General features: G+C 41.7%; 1 protein-coding gene across 7 annotated transcripts in view; it reads right to left on the bottom strand.

The window, feature by feature from the left end:
• Positions 1–11,518, bottom strand: part of PLEKHM3 (pleckstrin homology domain containing M3) — a 520,667-nt gene extending 509,149 nt beyond the window's left edge. For 6 of the 7 annotated variants that reach the window (XM_085648873.1, XM_085648871.1, XM_085648875.1 and 3 more), the window contains exon 1: positions 11,297–11,518. The gene's annotated coding sequence lies outside the window, so the exon portion shown is untranslated. The remainder of the gene's footprint in view (positions 1–11,296) is intronic. The other variant, XM_085648872.1, reaches the window with a different exon arrangement.
• Between the last annotated feature and the right edge of the window lie 7,643 nt (positions 11,519–19,161).

Here is a 19,161-nt window from a genome sequence, read left to right as displayed (position 1 = left end):
CAAAAGAAGTTCAAAAGGACTCCCAGGGACAGCCTGTGGTACTGCACCCTCACAACACTACTTGTTTTCTGTGCATTCTGTGGCTTGTAGCAGGACCATGGCACGTATCCCGACCAACTCAATAAACTATTGCACTCTGAGAACAAAAAACTGCAAACGCACAATACAGTGGCCTTGCTGTCACAGGGTAAGGTTGGAAAACTCATACTTTTCCTATGGTGTTAAACTGTACACACGTGAATAGACCTATTTCCCTTACTACTGAAGCCATCAGCTACAGTACATGTTTGTTCCATTCTCAGCGCATGTGGTTGTTGTTTTTAGTAATACGATCTCACTTACCAGAAGCCTCTCAATACTTTTTTGGGCATCTGCTGTTGACATCATATCATTTCATATCATCATAGAGTCATTAGTATGGTTTGTTACTTTAAATGGGTTACCTATATTTTTAACTACACTACGTATTTTGCCACTACACCAAAGCGTGGGTTGGTAAATAAATTAAACCAAAACAAAGGACTCCCGAAGGACGAGGAAGCACAGTTTTATGTTTTGTCCCATTAGTGTCTTATCATGTAACAAAGACATTAAGTGAGGGGTCTTGCTCCAGCCAGCAACAGCTGAAAACCTGGGGGCATTTGCATTTGAATACTTACAAATTCTGCACTCCTACACAAGGGTGGCCAGGTATAATCATACTATGTACAAGCATACATCACCATGGCTCTTTCTTGCAGCCGTTTTCACTTCAGGAGATCAACACCTATAACCTTTTACCAACATCTGATTGAGGCTCATTAACAATAGGTCAGGCCCTGGAATTTTAAAGTATATAATGGAGCAAACTCTATATTAGACTTTTGCTTCATATTTTGTAAGCAGCATTTGGCATTATGCAGTCAAAGGTGTTTTTAAAATATTGTTTTCCCAAATGGAGACCTGCGGGTCTGTATTTGCCACACTGGTGTGGTGAAACAGGTTGATGCTTTGTGTATGAGTAGGAAGCAAGTGGTCACCAATAAGAAAGGGGGAACCCCCAAAGGCGGGATAGAGAACCGGTAAACAAGGGGTAATGGGCAAAGTACTTCAGAAAGAGAACAAAACCGGTTCAGAGAATCTGTACTATGGCCTAATAGATAGGTCCTTGATAAAGAACAAGACAAAACTGGAACAAAAGTACTCAAGAAGAGTTAAAGGTATAAGGATAGACCTTTCATGTTTATTTTACCTTTTTTATGTCGAAAAGTTCATTTTTCAATTTATACAAATATATTCATCATACAAATAACATATATGGATATAATCCAAACAATCACAATACATCAATAAATATACATTAATCAAAAAGCAAAGTAGGTGCCCCGCTAGAACCTAAACTCAACCATACATACATTCAATCAGAACCACATTCATAACATCAAAACACATTGTGGGTGAACACAAATGATCCTAGGGTGTTCAAATGGATGAATTGCTTGTATCTCATCCAAAGAAAGCCAGATGGAACTTCAGAGAAGAGAAGGTCATCGAATCAAGCGCCAACGCGCGTTTCGGTATAGGGCCCACAAGGGAGCCCCACCTTCATCAGGGCGTAGACCAAGGATAATAGGGGGCACACACAAAATTAAAACAGGCGTTTTTGGGAGGCCATGGATAATTCGCCTCCAAGCTGCAGTGGCAACACAAAACAGTGTCCTTTGGGAGCGTCAGGTAAGGCTTACTGTTAACAAAGGTTTTCTATTTTCCTAATGGGGAAAGGCATAGTAGTGGCGCTTAAGTCGTGAGCGCCAAAGATCTACTAGCATTCGAAGTGAATCCAACGTATGCGCAAACCCGGAATGTCCCAGTGGAGCTCTTTGGAAGATAAAGGTATGTGGGACTTCAAAGGTTTGAAAATAACAGATGAATAACTAGTGGTCCATGTCCAGCGTAATATTGACATACATCAATAAAGTTTTGGTTCACGAAGGGTTGGGATCCCCAAAATAGTCCGTGTCAAAGGTTCGGGGAAGGGACAGCGTCTCTATCTCCTTCACGGTCTCGGGAAGCAAGTGGTGTTACAGTTCTGTACTGTCTCGTCTACTGAGAATATATATCAATCACCTTTTATGAATCTCTTTGTGTTGCTTTTCTCTTTTGTACTCAAATATGGGTTTAAGTTATTTAGGAAGCAAATATAATATTATTTTGAGCGCTCTTTGTGTAATTGTGATGTATTTACACTTCTGTCAGTATGTTTGTGTGACTGATAATGAACTTGCGGATTATATTTATGGCACTGAAATTATTACAAACAAGCATTTGCAATGTAATAGGTTTCACATTACTGAACGTTTGAGCTAATGGCGTTGCAAATGTTAATGTTTGTTAGTTTTTTTCTTGTTAAAAAATAGCCTAGCAGTAGCACAAGTGAAAACATTAAATCGATGAAGCAAGAAAAGGGTGCAGTACCACAGGCTGTTACTAGGTGTCCCTGTGCAGTTCTAAAAGGACCTCTATTAGCAGCATAAGATACTGTCCCCTTACTTATGCTACAGCTGGGATATTTTTTAACAAAAAAACCAAGTCTAACATACATCATTATTTGCAACACCAATTGCTCAAACGTTCAGTAATGTGAGACCTATGGCAGTGCAAATTCTTGTCTTTACGTTATATCCAAGGCAGAGGAATGCAGAGGTATGTTCAATGAAAGTCAGCAATCAAAAGAAAGTTCCATGCATCAAACAAATATGTCTGTAACAATATGCTCGAACACAAATAAAGTTAACAAGTTAGCAATGTTTTAAATCAAGGAAATGCCAGATTCTTTATACTGGTCACAGAGACACACCTGTCTCACAGTGAATAATGTTTCCGATTGAACTGAAACTTCACTGTATATCTGCTGATTTTGTTACACTGTTCGCACAGACACGAGTAGGATTCCTATTTCTCTGGAACCTCCCAGTTTACTAAATAGTGTCAAATACACAATTAAATGTTGTTACCAAACTATTACTAGTATATTCCAGCATATCAGCGTTCTGCCAATGGATGAGGATACCTCCATAATTTAAATGGAATTAAAAGGGAATTATAGATACTTTCTCTTACCCAAAAATCCCTTAGTCTCAAGAGCTCTGTAGTGCTTTTTATGAATATTTTTAACACATTAGTAAATTTTGCACCAGTATTGTCATTTTTGTGCCTATTGCTTGATACGTTTATCTATTTACCCAACGTTTAACTACTGCAAATCACTTCTTTTGGGGTTCCCTTAGGGTTAAGATCCATCTGACACCTCTTTATTGATCCCATTCAGTTTCCTCAGAGCACAATCGATAACGTACAAGGCGATGGGTCAATATATCTGTGACCCGAAAAGATGAATGGAATCTGGACAACTCAATTACTTTGATAATAATTTATTAGGTTGTAACAGCTATATCCAAAAGTCAGTTGCTTGTGCCCTGAAGAAGTCCATCTTCTTGGACGAAAAGCATTGGCTGGTCTACCTTATATGTAGTTTGATACTCCTGATTAATAAAAGACGACTTGAAGAACAAATTTGGGATACAGATTGTATAACTGTTAAAGTATTATCGTGTTAGTACACCAATTGCTCTTTTTGTGGAATAATTTAGGTCCAGTAGGACCGCACCTTGACAGTGGGTGCTTGGTTTGAGTGCACACACTTTGGGATACATTCCCCCTCATTCTAAAAGTGATATATTGGGGATATTAGGTTAGATGCGAGCCAGCATAGGGTTTCACTGTCAATGTTTGTATGAAATAACAATGAAGTTGAAGAAACGCACTACCAAGATGTTTCAGATTTGAAAGGTGTAGCGTGCTACTGGGGATTCACTTTATAGTCCGAAGAGCGTAGAATGTGTAAAACAACCAAGTTGCATCTCCTGGTTAGGAGATGTCCCCCTGTGCACAGCTGTTGGTCCCAACTAATGGGTAAGAATTTAATCCAAAATAAATAATTCTCCAATTGGATCAGTTTATTTTTGCTGTGATGTTTATTTACATCAATCTGGGATATTGCTTCATATCAAGTATTATGAATGTTTGAGGCGAAAATCCATATGTGCAAATTCAATACATCAATTCCAATGCATTTCGGGCAGCCCAGTGCCCTTCATTAGGGGAAAACATCTGAAATTAAATAAATGCAAGCTTTTACATAAAGAAATCACCCCAACTGGTTATAGTTATGCTTATGAGATAGAAAAAACCTTATCTCCCACATATGAAAAGGAAGAATACGTGAACAAAAATGAAGGAAACGAGACAAAAATATATCAATAAACAAGTCGGTGCATATGAGAACGTGGCTGAATCAAAGTTGTGAAAAGGTGGACTGCAGCGCGTGCTGGCGGTGATACGAAAGGTGCGGCTTATCAGTGTGTGTACATCACGGCAAGGGTATTACGGCAACATTCTCATATCATACCTCATCTGCATAATTATAACCAGTGGCGGTGCTTTGTTCATGTAAAAGCTTGCATTTATTTAATTTCAGATGTTTTCCCCTGATGAAGGGCACTGGGCTGCCCGAAATGCATCGGGATTGATGTATTGAATTTGCACATATGGATTTTTGCCTCAAACATGCATGACACTTGATATGAAGCAATATCCCAGATTGATGTAAATAAACATCACAGCAAAAAGCAACTTATCCAATTGGAGAATTATTTATTTTGGATTAAATTCTTACCCATTAGTTGGGACCATCAGCTGTGAACCGGGGGACATCTCCTAACCAGGAGATGCAATTTGATTGTTTTAAACATTTGTATGAACCCATTCAGTTTCCTGTTTGAATTCTTGAGATTGTCTCCTATATTGTTACCGTGCTGCTCATTGAAGGGCTCTGGTAAACTGCATTCACCTTGTTTGTAATTTCTACCACTAACCTACTGTTTTTGAAAAACACCTCCCAGGCGTTGCTGTTTAGGCAAAAAAAGCAATACATATTTTCCTGATTATAATTACCATATGATTCCAAGTTACTAGAAGCAGAGACGTTTAGCACTGGTTTTAGGATCTAGATCTGGCACTCGAACAGATGTGCAGCAGAAAATGCTTTGTGTTGAATAAATGGCTAAACAGCAGAGGGTGATGATCCTTGCAGTAACATCCTGTTTGATAAACAGTTGAGAAGACACTGGTCTTTAAATGTTATGCTGCAAAAACGTTTGTCACTCACTAGCTGCTGTGCTCCACTGAAGCATTCATGACGAGTGAACACGTCTAAAGCGATGAAAACGAAATATTAGATGACATTATAGCCTTATAGCCCGCCGTAGTGGGCTATACCAGCTATTAAAGGCCAGCTGCAGCGTTAAAGGCCTGAGCCGAAGGCGAGGGACTAGAACAAGACAGCAGGACTTTAATAGCCGTTATAGCCCTGCTACGAAGGGCTATAAGGCTATTTGAACATTCTGCCACTAGAGGCCAGAATGTTCTAACAAATTAAACAAAGGCTTCAGGGAGCGCGAGGGGATTGAAATCCCCTCAGGCTCCCTGAAGCCTTTGTTCACAGACACAAGGAAACATTGGAATGTTGGAGCTCCGGGCTTATACCAGCCATTATAAGCCCGGAGCACTCCAATGTCTACAATGAAGCTCCCAACCTTCCAATATTCTAATAATATTTATCAAACTTGAAGAAGATCTGCAACTTTGGAAGGATAAACCACATTGACCACAATGCACTGGAAGGACTACTGAGTCGGGTTTCATTTGAAACATACATCTGAAGGCCGGTGTTGAGTGCCAGTCCTGTTTGGAGTACAGAAACCACATGGATGTTGTTTTGAGTAAAAGCAGAATATTAACCTGGCGCTAGTAATGTGTATGGGATGTTGGTGTTATTTGCAAACTAGACATATACATTGCACTAAGGTAGGAGATGATGTATAAACAAAGTGGTTGCAGTTAGAAACTACACAAAACAATGCTCTGGCATCCATACTTGGTTTAGTACAAACAACATTACCAACAAGGTTACACTCTGCTATTTCAAATGTGGACTGTCCAGGGGACAGGCACCCATTCCAGCTGTGGTACAGTCTATAACTAAACCTCTAAAGCAATTCATGGACATAAAAAGGAAAGAGTGTTATAGTAGGAAGCTGACCTACATCCATTTTCAGAACCAAAATTGTGCTAACTATTGTACTATAAAATGAAAAACAATAATTATCTATTACTTATATAACCCTTTATCCAAAGTAACTTACATAGAACAGTTTTATATGAAATGACTTATCAAATTGAAATTAGCACTGAATTTACTATCACGAAATGATGGAAGGTTTAATCGACCTAACTTGACTTAAATTGAACGTCCACCCTGTACATTAACCAGACCTCAACAGCAAGCAGTTAACTTGCTGAGCTATCTTAACTGTTTTATTGGGAAGTGTATTTTCAGCAGCCAGAAATATCAAAAGTGCAATGGGCCAGGCACCCACACAAAGAGACTAGTCTGCTCGAATGATTAGACTGGAGCTGAACCAAGATTAAAACAAAAGTACCTTTTATTCAGCCAGTACATACCAACTTTAATAACTAAAAGTCAAATTTAGAAAGTGCGGATAGGAAGAGGTCAACGTGTAAAATAACACAATGACACTTTCAAAGACGAAGAAAATGCTTATTCTGCAATTGTCTGAAGTGCCACACTACATTAATGTTAGGCAAATTTGCAGGGTTTTAAGTGGGATGAAAAAAGTGTGCGGTCTAAAAAAGGCATGGCCTATGTAGATATAGGCGTGCCTTAAACACATAAACTACATTTCTGTGATTCCCATAGTGTGCCATCCTACTAGTATTTCGGTGTCTCTGTGAGCTTTTTGTTATTGCATCCATGTTTATAACACAACTGACATGCACCCAAAAGCAGCCTGGACTGTTGGCTTTGTCAATGGTCGTCTGTGTGCGTTCTGTAGAGAAGCCAAGGATTGGATGAGCATGTATCTGGAACACCTTTCTGAGCCCCTGAGATGCACTGGGAGAAACTTGCACTGCCTTCAGCCTAAGGTCTCTATGGTCGACTTTGATCATGCGATTCTGTAATTCCTATATAAACGGCAGTCACTAGTTTCTTTATAATTGGCGACTTGTGATGCACCAAGTCGCCAATTATAAAGAAAAAGCGTAAGAACTGCACTATTATTAGGTTATTACAGTCGAGCTCTGAGTCACTATGCCGGATGCCAGAGCCAGTAAAAGGCAGGTGGGGTCATGGAGCATAATTTAAAGCAACTGTTTAAAGCAACAAACTGAATATTGCTTTTCTTTCTTCTGCTGCATTTTATCTGACATTGACAAGCAGATAGAATATGTTTAATTTTTGCACTCCTTAGATAGAGACAAGCTAGAATCTTTCTGCATGTTTCTACACGTTTCGAGATACTTTTGTCCACAAATGCGAAGGGCACCACAGAAGAGAATTTCCGTAGCAAATTAGTCCAATCCAAAACAATCTTGTTTCCGAAGTGTCCTGATTTGTCATATAGAATTTTCAAATGTATCCAAAAATGGATGTCTTCCACCATGTATTATCCTGATTGGTGATCCATTCCTATTCTACATAGGGCCCTCACATATCCAGATATCAACTTCAAGCAACCGCGTCTCCCTGCAATCGCAGGAAGAAGCGGTCTCATGAATTTGATATCAATGCTTACCAAGGTACCATCCCTCCATTGATACATGTATTAGTAGGAGGGTAGTCGTTTTGATCTGGATATGAACAAATCATGACGCCCTGATGAAGTCCACAGGCAGTGGACAAAATGCGTTGGCTGTTTTTGTGTCAATCCTGTGAAAAGCACTTGGGAAACAAGATTGTTTTGGATTGGACTAATTGGCTACGGAAATTCTCTTTTGTGTTGCACTTTGCATTTTTGGACAGAATTGTTTTGATCCTTGTATCGTTCTCTGGAAACAATGGGAGCAGTGAATGTGAACGCTATGTTGTTCTAATCTTATGTACTTTGGACTTATTTTGGGCTATTCAGAGGGTGGTGGTGTTGCCACATAGGTTCGCTGTTTCATTCCTTTTTACATTTCGAGATATTGCAGGTTTTTTTTTAATTGACTTGCATTGAACAGTTTCCAGTGCTTAATTTGAGACAGTGGTGTCTGGTGCTCTGCACTTAATTGTCAACAGTGGCGCTTGTGACAATCTGCCACATTGTGGCTCTGTCTGTCTAATTTAGAGATGAACACAACAACAGTTGTTTATTAATTCAATATAGATTGAATATGATTATTACCTGCCATCTAAGCCATTCTTATAGCGTTGGGGGCTTGGAATAGTCTGATTTGTCACACTTATAGTAGTGTGATAGTTAGTAATTATGTTGGTCAGTGGTGTTGTGAACCCCCTGCTTTCACAGCTAAAGCGGGGGTGATGTTGACAATTATAGTTATTTATGAGCCTGTCCTGTCATAAACGCTGCAGACAAAGCTCTTGAAAAATGAAAAGTAAAGAAAAACGATAACGGAGATCAGGGGTTAACCACAGCAAAGAAAGGGAATGAGCGAGAGGGTTGAAAAGAAGAGCGAAAGGAAAGATATATGAAAATAAGAAAGAATCTGTGAATGAAAGGATGGATGCAAAGGTAAAAGGACTGATGGATGCAGTGCCGTCTTAACGCAAGGGCCCGCTGGTCAGTTGTCCAGGGACCCCATGCATGACTAGAATTTAACACTAATTTTCCGTTAAACATTTTTATTGCTGTGAGTGGTAGTTTTGGCAGGGCCCAGTGAGCTGCTTTGCCCCGGAGCCTATAATGCTGTTAAGACTGCCCTGGATGGATGGAGGGGTAAAACAAGATTTGCACTGGTGGGTGAAAGAAAGTGGCTGGAATAATGAAAGGCGGAATGAATGGGTGGGTGGATGGATAGATGGGTGGCTGGATGAATGGAAGGGAAAAATAATAGATTGGTTGGCTAATAAAAATAGGTGAATTGATGGATGGATGGGAAATGTATGGATGAATGGTTGGACGTATGAATGGAAGGATGGATGGATGCATGACTGTAATATTGATAATTAATGATTGATAATTAGTGATTTTTATTATAATATTATTATTATGAAAGGGTAGACGGCAGTGGCGTAACGAAAGTTGAGGGGGCCCCCCTGCAAGGTACGCGGAGGGCCCCAGCTCCGGATTTTATGTGGAGCTCTCTTACCTGAATAGTGGGCTGAGGGGCCCCCCTGCAGCTTGGGGCCCCCTGCACTGCTGGGGCTGCAGGGGCCTGTGTTACGCCCCTGGTAGACGGATGGAATGGTAAAAGGAGGGGCGGAAACATGAAAAGATGGATGGATGCATGAAAGGCATAAAGGATGGAGAGATGGATGGGTAGAAGGCAGGATAAAGGGACCTCATCTAGAGTGGGTGGAGTTTGCTTGCTTCACTCACTTGCTTCAGAGGGATGGATCAAAGAGGGGGGCATTTACATTTTCTGGCTACTCCCTTGGTGTTGGTACTATTATTGGCAGTGCTAGCAAGGGCAGAGTGTGAAGCAGGCTGCAGTGGGCTCCTGATAAGGGACTTGGACTTTTTACTTTTTTTTTTTTACAAATTAAGAACTGACGGTTTCTAAAATCTGTTTGCAACACATATCTAACAGGTATTTTAATTGCACTAGAGGTTTCATTCGTATTCTTCGTGTTAGCAAACGTGCTTGCTCTTTACTATGAAAGAGCTGCGTACCGAGGTGTTAAATGGTTTATGGGAAAGGTGATGTTGTGACCATGTATTATATGGGATAAAATGCCCCCTGGTGTATATAAGGATATTGCAAATTACCTAGGAGTTCATTAACCTTATAAAGGAACTCAGCCTTTGGCCTCGTTCCTCTATATGGTTATGGAACACCTTTGTGACTTGCAATATTCTTATAATGTACCGCAGGGGGTACTTTATCCCTTACATAAATACCTAGATGTAGCTCAGCTAAAAGCATGCACTATACAAGAGTAATATGCTGAACGAAAAAAATGCAGAAACACAACATCCTGGGAATAGCTAACACTCTAATAGAGTGCAAGATTCACTAAAAGGGAAGCGGTGTGGTGCAGCGGCCAGGGCGACTGACTCTGGAATCTGGGGATCACGGTTCGATCGCCAGGGGTAGATTAGCCCAGCACCATGTGACTCTGGGCAATAGCTTGCTTAATCTTCCCGACGGCCCCCCAGCGCCTAGAGACCCTCACGGGCAATTGTTCTCGCTTTACAAATGTGGATTATTATAAACCACGTACATTATAAACAGGAACAAAATCACTGAGATGGATTGCTTGAACATTTGTTACATGACATGTTCAGGATTCGTCAGTGTTTTTCCAGTAAAGATAAGGACATGACTCTAGTGCTCGATAGGGACCTACTTCAAAGTCCATTCTAAATTACTAATGGGTCTTAAACCCGGAGTGACTCGACCACTTAAAGCCATATGAATTCGCATTTAGTGCCACACTGCATTGTTAGGAAAACACTTTTGGCCAGTTGAGTCTAAAAAATGGCATGGGGCTGGCGTCCTCAGATTAAGGACTTCAGTCAATCTGTAAACTGTAGAGATGCGATTACCCATCTGTGACGACTGCGAGTTCTTGCTGTTCCCTTTTGGATTACATCATCAGATTCTCGGCATCCCTTGGGGCGTAACCACGACACGCCTCAGAATCTCTGATCATCACTGTAATGCAGCATCCTTTAAAGGACCACGGGGAACAGGATCTCTAACCCTTCATTGCATCTGTTCGCCCCACAGCCTCCCTACACAGTCCAAGACAGCCAAACTATAAGGAACGACACACTGAGGCTCGGACCTTAAAGCGCAGGTGCTTGTGGGCGTTGCTTTGGAAAACCTGGGGTCATTTTTAAAAGACTGACACAGCCCCCACTGGAATACATGGGTGTTTCGAGTTATATAGCTCAAAGTGCAGATACCGCAAACACATTGACACAACAGGAACTGCCCCTCCCAGGTGGAGACCCAGCAAGACAAAACTGTCACACCTGTCTGTTTACTATGTGCGTATAAAGGCAAAACAAAACATAACCAGAGAGGCAGCTGGCATTTCCATTTGAGTGAGCAGACCACACATACAGCGGCTTGGTTTTACCACTAATAATAACATGACAAGATGACTCTACGCGAGGCTATATGAAAACAACATTTCAGACAACAATGCAAAACGCAGCCTTAACAATTATTCAAATGCAGCACCAGAAAGCAATTTCTACCCGCACGCATTGATGGATAGGTTTACCTGAATGCCGCAGCTACCACGGGGTGTGGTTTGTTACTGGTTTCTGAATTCGGTTCGTATTTCAGCGTATAAATCTGTATTTAGGACCGTGAGCCCCTGGTCTGCAAGGGCGAACATTGCTACGGTCTATTGATATGTTGCTGCTGTCATTGTTGGGGTCAGATGGTGCCTGCTTGTCGGCTTCGTTTGCATCTCCCTTTTCAGTCCGTCGCTCTAATGCTCCCGGGTGGAAACCAGTGCTGAGCAGCAAAAAGGTTCCGGGTTGTCAACGTGCGCTCAGCCTATCTCTGGAAGCGGACTCAGACTCTCCTCCTGGTCGCTCCCTATGTGGAAACGCCTTTCTATCTTTTAGAGGCGATTTCACTGTGCTTTAATTTTCAGACTGTAATCTCCATGAACGTTCTTCTGGTTCAACCCCAACCACTCCTGCAAACTCTCTATTTTCTTTTTTAGTAGAAAGATACATCTCCTTTGTTCCTTAACAAGTTAGGGTACTTTGTCTTTATTTTTTGAATTTTTAAACTGTAGTCTTGCATTTACAGTAGAATAAGAAAAATTGCACATTTTAGGATGCAAAAGCTAAAACCAACCCAGGATTATATAAACAACTCACACCTGACATGGGCCAATCAGAGAGCTCAGAAAAAATTGTGGCTGTTTTTAAGCCAATTTGCAGATTTCTAAAATATCACATTCAAATGTAAGTTAATAGGTAAGTTACATGTTCCTTCTACCGACATTACCAGATCACCACTCAATACACAGATTTCAATTCTGATGCGGAAAGAGGGAAGCATTTAGTACCCACAACAAAGACATACCCCCATAGTATAAATAGAGCAGCACATAAACCATTTTCTCTGTTCTTGATACGCCCAAAAATTTCATTGTCCGTGTGAAAAACGAAACTATAAAAACAGGCGAAAACCTAAAGGAAACCACATGAATTCCTCTCTTCCTAGGTGTACGTCGATGTGAGACTAATCTTCTTCATGTCAGTGATGGAGCAGGGTTTTGAGAAAATAAAGCCTGCTCGGATTAAGTCCTCAGTAACACTAACAGTGTGCTGTGGTGAAAATAACGTGCAAAAACACAAAAACATGGGGATATGCATTTGTGCATGCGTGCACTAATTGGTGGACTAATGCATGAAAGACTAGGCCGCATTTCATTCTGCTTCGGAATAAAATAAAAATAATGCCACTTTTGCATATTAATGCTCTCGCTAGGAATATAACTCGGGATAGTGCAATGGTGGGTGGTAAACAGTGAGAAATTAATTTCATGGAATTAATAATGTCTGTGTTTTGTTCATCGTAGAGAAGCAAGCATGGGGCTACATTTCTGCATGCCAGTAGAGGGTTAAAGAAATAATACGAATTAAATAAGCTGAAGGTAAAGGCTGATAACCTTGTATGTCTGCCAAGTAGCGGAAGTATGACCGTGAGACAAAGTAGAAATGTACAAACTTCTTCCGCAGAAGCGGCGGAGGCGAACAATGGATGTCTAGAGACTTGCAACATGTTACTTGTGGGCAGTGGTGGCTGGTGACATTTGAAAGTGGTGGGGCGTAAAAAAAGGGTCTAAATGTGTTTTGTGTCATAGCGAGCCTGATTGACTAAAGGGGAACTGCAGGACCCTCACGCCAAGGAAATTTTGAAGAACAAAAAAAAAAGGCCCAAAGGATGCAGGTTAAACCACATTTCAGAAAGCAAGAATATTTATAAAAGTAGGTAGGATATGTAGACTTGAAATAATTAAACACATTTAAAACTGTCCCATATCGTGCTTCATTCCTGCTTGCACCCGTGCCATCCATTTAGCCTGACTGCATTATTTTAAAAGAATAGGGAACATTGGCGTTAGCCGCCTGACCTTATTGCCAAAGAAAGATGAACTATATGTCACCTCAGGTCTCCATTAGGGCCAAAGATTGGGTGGCGAAAACAGTGACCAAGTCTCCATAACCACACTCTCTCAGATGCATTGAATTAGTTATATAGCGCCACTCATACCAGTGCAGGGTGTCTGAGCACTTTGCATCACACGCATATTACACACAGACATTCAATCATACATGTGTAAATCACTGTGTAGGAAATGTTACGTAAGCCAAAGGACTAAAAGTGTAGGAGTCACATGTCATCCATACTGGTAGGCAGCATAGTTTAAGAGTGCTTGGTGTGGAGAAGCACAAACTCAGAGTCGAAAAAGAAACAGCATAGTTGGGAGTTTTCTTTAATAATAAGAATCGATTTCTAGCCAAATTAACCCTTTTTGCAACATTGATCAATGTTCTGTACTTTGCAGCGTGTATGCAGTTCTAGGATGAAAGTTAATACCTCACTATTCTATATTAGGACTAAGGACTTTAAATTATACATTGCAAGTAACCTGCTGATCTGTTTACATCTGTAATCTACATGGTACACGTTCTCTGCAGCAGGCATATTAACCCTCTGCACTAACTTCACCTAAGTCAAAACCACAACTATACAAAATGCTGATCTCTCTCTCCAGGAAGATAATTAATCACACGAGTTATCTTGACATTTATGTGAGGCCTGGTAATTGCGGGGTGAAAGAAACGCTGCAGCAGGTACTTTAAAGGCATAATAAACTTTCAAACACGGCGCCCCCAGGATTCCAGCACCCGGTGCGGTGGCACCGATCGCAACGCCCTAAAGCCAGCCCTGACTGGCATTGATACGGCACCGGAGGGTCTAAAATAGTAATGAATGTACATAACTATTTTAGGCCTAAGGAGGGCCTAAAATAGTTTTGTACATTCATAACTTCACAGTAACGGCCGGCATGATGGGGGTCGTCACGGGGGGTGGAGGCGGGTGGGTAAATGAAAGAAGATTATAAAACTTACCATCCTCGTCCTGCAACATCTTCTGGATGCGTTCCAACTCCCGCTCCGTCCTGCAACACCGCAGCTTCTGGATGCGTCCAAACTGCCGCTCCCGCCGTCCTGAAGTCTCGTCGTCATGTCGTCATGAATGAAAGGCAGCCTCCCTCCCTCCGCTCTGCCAATCACAACGCTGAGGCGCAGTAGAGAGCGCCCCAGCCGGGACCATTTTCGCTATGTAGAGTGGGCGCCGTGGGCGGTGCTGCTCGAGGGCATGGGGGGAGTGGCTTGCCCAGTGTTGTGCATACGGACTGTTTGATCGGCCCCAGGGCCGGCCAAACAGTCCCTATGCACAACACTGGGCAAGCCACTCCCCCCTGCCCTCAAGCAGGACCGCCCACCCCCGATCAGGCACTTCTGCTTTCTCGCAGTGCGAGAAGGCAGAAACATAAATGGTAGTTATTACCATTTATGTTTCTGCCTTCTCGCACTGCGAGAAAGCAGGGGGGCGGCGCCCAAACGCCCGTATGGAGGAGCCGCCACTGCTTGTGGGAGGAAATGTGGCTAAAGTAATGTGAAAAGTGTATAACAAAGAACGCTGTGAAAATATGAACGTGACTATGGTGGTGTGATAGAACATCCCCTAAATTAGCCAATGAGAGACTGAGTTTTCTGTAAATGTTTCAACAAATGTGGGTTGGACATGTAGTTTTAGGGTATAATTGAGGTACCCTGGGGGGTGTGGTTTAGGTGGTTGACAGAGTAGGTGTTGCCCAGAGCTAGTGGGAGATCGTCGCTGTCCGTCGGTTTGCTGTTTCCAGATAGAGGCCTACCTGTTTCCTGTTCCTGTCCCGTATCCAGTTTCCTTTTCTAATCTTTGTTCCCTGAATCTTTCTCGGGGGACCCCCACTATCCCCATGGCCAGGGGTTGGAATTTCTCTGAATAGCTTGGATCAGTATAGCTAATGTTCCGTACTTTGCATAATCATTTGCAAATGTATTTTGTCTTTGAAACTTTTGTCCCTTCACCTATCCACTCCTTCATTGCATTTGTTCTTTGATATGAGTTTGACACTGTTGGCTTTGACTAATGTTCTCTCCCTGTGATAAATGCATTGTTTGTCTGTGAAACAGTACAAGATGAGTATTTTACCTTAACATTATTTTGAAATAAACACTGTTAACCTTACATTGAGTTTGTGATTATTTTAGCAGTATAGATAGATGGATAGTAATAATTATTGCCATCAACTTCTCAACTTTAGGTCCATCGACCAGAGGAAAAGAAGTTGATATACAGGCTCAGTTATGTATTTATTGTGTTAGGTACGAGTCCTTATTATGAACAACTGATTTTCTTTACTTAAACTCGAAACAGCGCAACAGGGATTCATGAGTTAGGTGAATGAGTATGGGCCTGTGTTTGTGTTATTATTGATTATCGATCCCTGATTGACGCGCTGGATCACAATCCAAACTCTGATATGAGATATTGGCCATGATTGGCACTAGGAGCAATCAAAATACATCCATTAAGATCAATTGTGGAGTGAGCAGACTCAATGGTAGGATAATATTCGCCTCCTTTGTCTTTAATAAAATCAGGACTCTGCGTCACCAACTGGCTAAGAGAATCTACAATTTCATTACAAGACCGAAGGTTTGAAATATGCATGTTCAAGGCATATTCCCCACCCTCTTTGCTGCATACTTGACAGGCTTACAGCAAAAAGATTTGAAAGTTGAGACCCTGGACCAATCTGTGGACTTTAAAATGTCCTCCAATCTAGCCCTAGCCCAGAATACTTTAGAAGCCATAGCACCTCTACCTGTGTGTGTCCCAAAGTGACTTGTGTCCACACCTGCCAAAGCCATCTCCCCACTAACCTATATATGCAATTTAGCAGATGAGAATGGAACAAATGGCTTGAGTGACGCTATGAGCAACTGCCGGACAGATGACCTTAGTTTCTTGGTTACATGAACATACCATATGAGATATCTAACCACACACAACGTGGAATGCAAAGGGAAAGATGGTAATTCCACATATGTGGAAGCATTCATAGTACGTCTTGTGATATTAAAATGAACCTCAAAACTCCAATGGGAGAAAAATGCATCGCAGTAATGTCCAATGTCTTAACATCCAACACACTCCTAAAGGACACCAAGAATAACGATGTTACCTATTTTGCAGACAATACCTTAACCCCTTGCATGCCCGCCCCTTTCCCCGCCCAGTGCCGCGCTTTTTATTAGCGGGCGGAGTTCATGACGAGCTGGACTCGTCATGGGCACAGCGCCACCGCAGCCCATGACGAGTCCAGCTCGTCATGGGCACTGAAGGGGTTAAATGATAATCTGTCATGATCTTCCCACAATTGGAACAACTGAAAGACCAAGTTCACATCTCATGCAGCCTTAGGTGTGTTCATGTGTCTAATCCTCTTTAGCAATCTACAAATGAACAGGTGCTCCCCAACTGTTTTGCCATCAACCTATTGGGATCCCTTGGGGCTATTACTGGCCTAATCCTCTTACTTTTCTTCTGCACCAGAAAAATATTGCAGACAAGCCCTCTGGGATGCCTGCACTAATAGTTACATCATACACTTTGAAAGCAAATCCTGTACCTCCATAAAGATGAAATCAGCACCATCGTGTCAGAACTGCATCAGAGAGGGCAGTCCGAACAGGCCCCGGGGGAGTCTAGAGATCTATATGTAACACTTGAACTATGTGATGGATGCAAGAGTCTTCTTAAATTAATACCCCTCTTGCACAAAAAGGGCTAATCTGCCTCCTACTTTCATGAGGATGTACGAAAGAACTCTTACCTTGAACTCCCCCGCCTCTGAATTCTCATATATCAGTGCCAAAATATTTGCCCCTTTTCTGTTGCTGTTAGAACATCGGCTGTGAATATTGTTATTGGGGGCCTGTAGTAGTTTGAATGTCCAGCAAAACGGCGCTGTATCCACCGGCCCTGAAGGAAAACCGATCAAACATACTCATCAGTGAGAAATAGGCTGTGTTCAGTGATGCACAAGCTTGCACATATTGACCAATTTCTCTTATTAAATGGTCCACAAAGAGAACCTTGAGAGTTCATACTGACCTCTGACCCTGCCAGTTCCCCCATATTAGGGTCTCTTCTCTCATAGAAGCCCCTTCTGTCATTCTTAGGGCAATCCAGCATTTGCACTGTCCAAATAACAGACTGTCCCTGGTCCCATCTAGAAATTACTTCCAGATCTAGATGCACCCCCAAGTTTTTGGCTTCATCTTCCAGGCATAAGATTTGTTTCAAAGGGCCAATAGTGTCTAACAACTTATCCTGGCAGGAAGCCCAGGCACTGCCTATACCTCTTCTGTGGTCTCTTCTGCTTTTGCCTATAAAGTTTGTAATTTTGTATCAATTGCTGAAGTAAAGGTTGCCTTATCTGAAATGGATGACGTAGGACACTCCACTCTCATTTGAGCACTGGTAGCACGGTCAATACGATTTTTAATCCTTGCTTTCACATAGTCATCCACAAATTGGGTGCTGTAGCAATCCTGAGTCCAATATTGAATTAGAGTCTGAATCTAGAATAACTGCTTGTGATTTATCAGCCTTTGCCTTCTTTACCACAGGTGGGGGAATTATCATCACCATAATAAGTGTCATTATCATATATATATCATCCAAGTATACTTCACTTACATTTAAATCCCCAAGTCAGCAATTATTGTGGCCACCAACCATGTATGTATCTGAATCCTGCTTTAGGGACTTTAAGTTCATATGCTCTCATGAAATTTAACCACCACCAATTTCATAATTTTCATATCTCAAACAATTGTCAAGCAATGCCATGGGATTATTTTTCATACATGGTGTGCCCCCCCCCCCCCCCCACACCCTCCGGTGTGACCAAAGAACTGGTAACTGCGATTGGAAAAAAAAGCGAATGTCCAGGGCTACATTGTTTATTGTCGAAATGTCAGCTCAGATTTTACCAGAAATTTGGAGAGGTTCATCTTAAAAACATCCTCCTCTGTAACATTAGCATTTTCCATACAGTCTGCACTATTATCACTATTATTATTCATAATGACTGTGTTGGACCCAGCCCTTTTTGCAGGGTCACCTCCAGATGTTTTCCTTCTGTTCCTCAACGCATTTATATTGGCATAAGGACTCTTTGCACTTTTTTCCTGTTAACTAATGTTAAAGTGCTTTTGCTCTCTCTCCGTGGTACAATTAGCATAAATATGATTGGTACATTACATTTTCTTGTAAGTTCCTAGTAGTCTCTGGTAAATGGTCTACATGTACACATAGCCTGAAAATTAAATCCTACTAGTGGACAGCAACACTCGTACGACCCACAAAAGTCTGTGTGTGCATTGTTAAACTGTCATTTCAACCTGACAAAGTAAACCTTTTGTCAGACCGAAACTGTCCTTTTTAATACATTTAAGTCACCCCTAAGGTAGGCCTTAAAGATTCATAGGGCATGGTGCATTGTTTTTAAAATGTATGACATGTGTACTAAAGTTTTACATGTCCTAACAACGAAAAACTCTGAAGTCATTTTTCACTGTAGTAAAGCCTCTCTCTCCCATTGATTAACACTAGGTTACCTTTTAACAGTATTTCTTCCACAACACATACATAAGAACCTTACACCAGGCTTACCTTGCCTTTTCTCACCCTAAGACTGTTTGGAGCCTTGACCAGGGGAAGTTGAAGAAGTTTATAGACCCATTTGTGTGGATAGGACAAAGAGTGCCCACACAACGACTGGCATCAGGTATAAATATTGGACCTCCTCATCCATTCATCAGAACACTCCTGGACCTGTTGAAGATTCAAAAGAAGGATTGCCCTGCTGCTTGAAAGACTGCCTAGCTGTCTGAGAAGGAAGATTGGACCTGCTTGTCTTCATCCCAGGCTACCCAGAGTGACTCCAAGAGTTAGTAGGCTGACCTCCTGTGTGAGTCAGAGGGACACAATAAGCTT

Source organism: Triturus cristatus, chromosome 3_2 (assembly GCF_964204655.1).
Source record: "Triturus cristatus chromosome 3_2, aTriCri1.1, whole genome shotgun sequence".
Lineage (NCBI taxonomy): Eukaryota > Metazoa > Chordata > Amphibia > Caudata > Salamandridae > Triturus > Triturus cristatus.
This window is presented reverse-complemented; position numbering and strand designations above follow the sequence as displayed.